The sequence below is a fragment of the Hemiscyllium ocellatum genome, chromosome 6 (genome assembly GCF_020745735.1).
Source record: "Hemiscyllium ocellatum isolate sHemOce1 chromosome 6, sHemOce1.pat.X.cur, whole genome shotgun sequence".
Taxonomy (NCBI): Eukaryota; Metazoa; Chordata; class Chondrichthyes; order Orectolobiformes; family Hemiscylliidae; genus Hemiscyllium; species Hemiscyllium ocellatum.
The window spans coordinates 111,954,493-111,960,890 of record NC_083406.1 but is presented as its reverse complement, the minus strand read 5'-3'; positions in this window follow the sequence as shown (position 1 = coordinate 111,960,890).

Genomic DNA, 6,398 nt, shown 5'->3' with positions numbered 1-6,398 from the left:
ACAGTCCACATTTTGGTCATAAGCCCTTCATTAGGAAATGGGGTGTGAAGTGGGAGCGAACACACTGAGTTTTCAATGGACTGGAGGTTTGCCAGAAGTGGTGTGGGTTTGAAGCAGCATCAAAGCAATGACTTGTGCATTTCAACTGTACACCATACCATCAGCGTTTCAGCTGGAGGCTCACTGATGATATTACCTAGTATAGTGACGAAACATTTGAAACAAACCTTCCAGCTCAGGAAGCAAACCTCCATCCAGAACCTCAATATGAGTTACTAATCTTCTCTTAACTTGCTAATCTCAACTGTCTGTCAAACTCAGGCCTTAAAATTCCATGGAGAAAGTGAGGTCTGCAGATACTGGAGATCAGAGCTGAAAATGTGTTGCTGGAAAAGCGCAGCAGGTCAGGCAGCATCCAAGGAGCAGGAGAATCAACGTTTCGGGCATGAGCCCTTCTTCAGGATTCCTGCTTTTCAGCTTAAAATTACATGGCAAATGGCTCACCAAGGCACTAATTATGACTTTACCAATGAGCTAGCATCAATCCTGATCCTCGGCTGGCATACAAAACTTGAAACCCAACACCAAACCCAAACTCTACATCAATGTATCATACAACCTTGGGACCCCACCATATGGCCATTGGGTCAAAGGGCAATTAAGGATGGGTTTCAATTGTTGGCCTTCCTATCGACACACACATGAAGTGGAAATAGTAGAAATGAAACAAGGATAATTGAAAACATGTAGGAAATTATTGGAGTAAAGCTCAGGATTGAAGATTCCTGCTTAACACTTGGCTCCTCTGCTCTTCAAAAGAAGGGCATTTAAGCTCTCGTCAAGCTATTTTATTTGGCTAGTTGAGAGACAGCGAAAGATTTTAATGACCATCCTAAAATTTCTCAAACCATTTCACAGGTAGTAGTCATGTTTGAAGTGCTCGGTGGCTCAAAGCCTCACAGCATCAGGCCAAAAGATTGCATTGTGGGAGGAAACAACCCACAATTGTGTTGAATGATGGCCCAAGGGACCTATTCTAACTCCTACGTATTATGTTCTTATGTTGTTTCCAAATAGCATTGTGATATCTTTTATGTTCACCTGAATAAGCAGAAGGCATTTTTGTGTTTCACTGGGAAATCAGCAGCGTTGGTAGAACAGCGCTTATTCAGTGCTACGATTAAGTGATATCGACTTGTATACAATTAATGACAGCCACTTGATTCTGAAATCATTATGTTTTCCTCTCTAACTTATTCCTATCATTGCTACAGGAAACCTACTGTAGTGTATGGCAGAAGGAAGCAAAGGACAAAATGAGGACTGCAGATGCTGGAGATCAGAGTCAAAGAGTATGGCGCTGGAAAAGCTCAGCTGGTCAGGCAGTATCCAAGGAGCAGGAAAGCCGATGTTTCAAGCATAAGATCTTCATCAGGAATGTAAGGGTCCTCCAAGGTGGCTGAGAGATAAATAGGAGGGGTGTGGGGCTGGGGCGGGAAGATAGCTGGGAATGCGATAGGTGGATGATGGTGGGGGTGAAGGTGGTAGGTCAGAGATGAGGATGGAGCAGATAGGACGGAAAGGAAATGGACAGGTGACATGGTGGCACAGTGGTTAGCACTGCTGTCGCACAGCGCCTGAGACCCAGGTTCAATTCCCGACTCAGGCGATTGACTGTGTGGAGTTTGCACGTTCTCCCTGTGTCTGCGTGGGTTTCCTCCGGGTGCTCCGGTTTCCTCCCACAGTCCAAAGATGTGCGGGTCAGGTGAATTGGCCGTGCTAAATTGCCCGTAGTGTTAGGTAAGGGGTAAATGTAGGGGTATGGGTGGGTTGCGCTTCGGCAGGTTGGTGTGGACTTGTTGGGCCGAAGGGCCTGTTTCCACACTGTCAGTAATCTAATCAAACAGTGTAACAACACCAATGACAATAGGACACAAAAGGAGGTCAAAGAGATTAAAGGTAGGACAGCTTAAGAGGGTGGTGCCGAGTTGGAAGGTTGGATTTGTGCTAAGGTGGGGGGAGGAGAAATGAGAAAACTGGTGAAATCCACATTGATCCCATGTGGTTAGAGGGTCCCAAGGTGGAAGTTGAGGCGTGCTTCCTCCAGGCGTCAGGTGGCGGAGGAGGCCCAGGACTTGCATGATCTTAGTGGATTGGGAGGGAGATCAATGTGGATTTTGAGAAGGAAGCAAATGATTAACATTCAAAGTACTTAGTTTTCCTTTATGAAGAAAATATAGCTTCATATTTACTTTTTGAGGTACTTACAGAAAATCAGGTAAAATCAGGTTGGCAGTGGAATGCAAGAAAAGGAATTTGTGGAATGTCTATGAGATAGCTTTTTGGAGTAGCTTGTGATAGAGCTCATTAGGGAACAGGCAATATTCTGCAGTGAGGCAGACCTATTAAGGGAGCTTAGGGTGAAGGATCCCTTAGGAGGCAGTGATCATAATATGATTGAATTTACTCTGCAATTTGAGAGGGAGAAGACAGAATAAGGGGTAATAGTATTACCGCTGGATAAAGGCAACTACAGAGCCATGAGGGAGGAGCTGGGTAGAATTGACTGGGAGAGGAGAAAGTGAGGTCTGCAGATGCTGGACTTCAGAGCTGAAAATGTGTTGCTGGAAAAGTGCAGCAGGTCAGGCAGCATCCAAGGAATGGGAACTTCGACGCCCGAAACATCGAATTTCCTGTTCCTTGGATGCTGCCTGACTGGGAGAGGAGCCCAGTAGGAAAGACAGTGGAACAGTAATGGCAGGAGTTTCTGGGAGTAATCCATAAGACATAGCAGGGATTTATCCCAAGGAAAAAGAAGCATGGAGGATGAGGCAACTATGGCTGACGAGGGAAGTCAGGGATAGCATAAAAAAGAAAGCATATAATGTGGTGAAGGGCATTGGGAAACCAGAGGATGGGAAGCTTACCAAAGACTAAGAGAGGGCAACACAAAAAGAAATAAGGAGGGAAAGGAGTAAATATGAGGGTAAGCAAGTCAGTAATATGCAAAGGAAGAGTGTAAGAGTTCCTTTAGATATATTTAGGGCAAAAGAGAGGCAAAAGTGGACATTGGGCCACTGAAAAATTATGCTGGAGAGATAGTAGTGGGGAACAAAGAAATGTCTGAGGAACTGAATAATTTCTTTGCATCAATTTTCACAGTGGAAGATCTAAGTAATATCCCTAATATCCCAAAAATTCAAGAGAGTCGTGGAGGGGACGCAAAGTGAGTATGGTGGCCATCACCAAGGAGATGGTTTTAGAAATTCTAAAGGTGGATAAATCATCTGGATCAGGTGGACTACACCCCAGAGTTCTAAGGGTGATAGCTGAAGAGGTAGCAAAGGCGGCAGTGGTGATCCTTCAGGAATCACTGGAATCAGGGATGGTCCCAGACGACTGGAAAATCGCTAACGTGATACCTCTACTTAAAAAGTGAGTCAGGCAAAAGATGGAAAATTACAGACAGATTAGCCAAATCTCAGTCATGGGTAAGTTCCTGGAATCCATTGTGAAAGATGAGATTTCTGAATACTTGGAAGTGTATGATAAAATAGGGCAAAGTCAATATGGCCACATCAAGGAGAGGTCATGCCTGACAAATCTCCTAGAATTCTTTGAGGAAGTAATGAACATTTTAGACCAAAGAAAACCAAAGGATGTTATCTACCTGGATTCAAGAAGGCCTATGACAAGGTACGGCACAGGAGGTTACTGAGTTAGATAAGGGCCCATAGTGTCAGAGGCAAGATGCTAGTATGGATAGAAGTTTGGCTGTCTGGCAAAAAGCAGAGATTTGGGATAAATGAGTCCCTCTCAGGATGGCAGCCAGTGACAAGTGGTGTTCCACAAGACTCAGTGTTGGGACTACAACTTTTCACTTTATACAGTAATGATCTAGATGAAAGAACTTGAGGGCATTCTGGCTAAGTTTGCAGATGATACAATGATAGATAGACAGTCAGGTGTCGTTGAGGAGACGGGGAGGCTGAAGAGGATTTGGACAGGTTAGGAGAGTGGGCAAAGAAGTGGCAGATGGAGTAAAATGTGAAAAAGTATGAGATCATGCATGACTGTAAGAAGAATAGAGGCATAGACTATTTTCTAAGTGGGGAGAAGACTCAGAAGTCTGAAGTGGAAAGAGACTTGGGAGTTCTAGTCCAGGATTCTCTCAAGGTAAACTCGCAGGTTGAGTCAGTAGCTCGGAAAGAAAATGCAATGATGACATTTATTTTGAGAGGACTTAAATATAAAAGCAGGGATGTACTTCAGAGGCTTTATAAGGATATGGTCAGTATTTGGAGTATTGTGTGCCGTTTTGGGCCCCACATCTCAGGAAGGATGTCCTGGCCCTGGAGTGTATTCAGAGGAAGTTCACGAGAATGGTCCCAGGAATGAAAAGCTTAACATATGAGGAACATTTGAGGGCTTTGGGTTTATGCTCGATGGAGTTTAGAAGTATGAGGGGGGATCTGATTAAAACATAAAGAATATTAAATGGCCTGGACAGAGTTGATGTTGGGAAGATGTTTCCCTTGGTAGGAGAGACTAGGACCTGAGGACATAGCCTTAGAGTAAAGGCAAGACCCTTTAGAATGGAGATAAGGAGAAACTTCTTCAGCCAGAGAGTGGCGAATCTGTGTAATTAATTGCCACAGCCTTCTGTGGAGTCCAGGTCATTGAGTATATTTAAGACTGAGATAGATAGGCTCTTGAGTATCAAGGGGATCAAGAGTTACAAGGAGAAGGTGGGAGAATGAGGTTGAGAAACCTATCAGCCATGATTGAATGGCGAAGCAGACTTGATAGGCTGAACGGCCTAATTTCAGCTCCTTTGTTTTATGGTCTTATAAAAAGAAAATGTTTCCCAATTCCTATTCCTGCTTCCGTTATTTTAGACAATTTATTTTAAACTAAAGCAACTATTATACCAATGCTATGTGTTGTCTTTTGTAATTTCTGAGTTGATATGATGATGAAATATTTTTTGTTTTCCAGCTCACCATTCTGTAGGGTTGCATGATGGGGAGTGTTCATCTACATTTTATGCTCAGGTGTCTAGAGTGAGACTTGAACCCATGATCAAATGAAGAAGGTGAAAAGGGAACCATTGAACCATGGCTGACATCTAACAGCAGCTGCCCTTCAGAAGCAATCAATTATATAAACTGATTGAGGTATCATTAAATGACATTATTAGCCTCTTAACTCTTTAATTAATTAGGACAAATTGATTCAAATCACCAGATAGGCCAGAGAATCATGAAGCATGGAAACTTTGGTCCAACTAATCCATACGGACCATGTTCCCAAACCAAACTAAGCCAACTTTCCTGCATTTGACCCATATCCTTTCAAACCTTTCCTATTCATATATTTATCCAAATGTCTTTTAAGATCTTGTGAAATCACCACCATTAGGTAGCATTGAATCAAGGCAATGGGAATCTTGCCTACCAGGAGTACTACATTGTCTCTTTAAGGGAAGACCAGCTGGTTGCCTTTTGGGGACTTAACTGGCCAAGGATGGGCCTTCCTTGGGAGCAAAGACACCCAGTGGGAATCCCATTCCCTATTCCTCCACCAAGAGCGGTTGGTCAATCAGAGGTTAATCCTGTCCAGTGCAGACAATGTGAATGGGACTATTGGCAGCATCGCACCCTTGGAAAGGCCTAGAACTACTGAGGGAGGGCATTAAACTCTGACCATTATTCCAACTTCCAGGGAGCAAATTCATGGCCTGGTGATGAAGCAGGGTAACAGTTTGAAGCTGACCTAGCATTCCAAAGTCTTTCAGACTTATCCTTGGATTGTGATAGTGAATCTCGATGTCAATGGCCATTGTGTTATGAAACAGATCAGACCCTCTCCAACTATTTTAAGATGATAGCCTAGACCCTAACATTTTCTGATTTTAAGACAAAAGTAAGTGTCTGATTCAGATGCAATTTGACTGATCAAACTACTCAACATTAAACAAAACACCATTTATTTAAACGTTACAGTTAAAATACAAAAAAGGAAAGAGGAACTTAGAATAACTTAACTGTATTGGAAAAACCAAACAGAATAAGAGATGCAGTAACTATTACTAATTAACTGTTTCACTAGAGTAACATCCCATAAACACATCCCTTGGCAAAAAGGAAAATTCAGACACAGGAGAGAAAAACATCAAGAGAATAGTAGCCAGGAGACATCCACTGAAGCTTCCAACTCTGTTAGGACCCCAATAGCTGCTAATGCTACTGCAAAATACCAAAAATACCAAAGGAATCTGGATCTGGCCACAACCGTTCAGGCTGTTACAAAAAAAGCTAAATCCTCCACGCTGTTAACATTACCCCAACTGCTCGAACCCTGTGCCATACAAGTTCTTTTTAAAAACATCTAGGAAA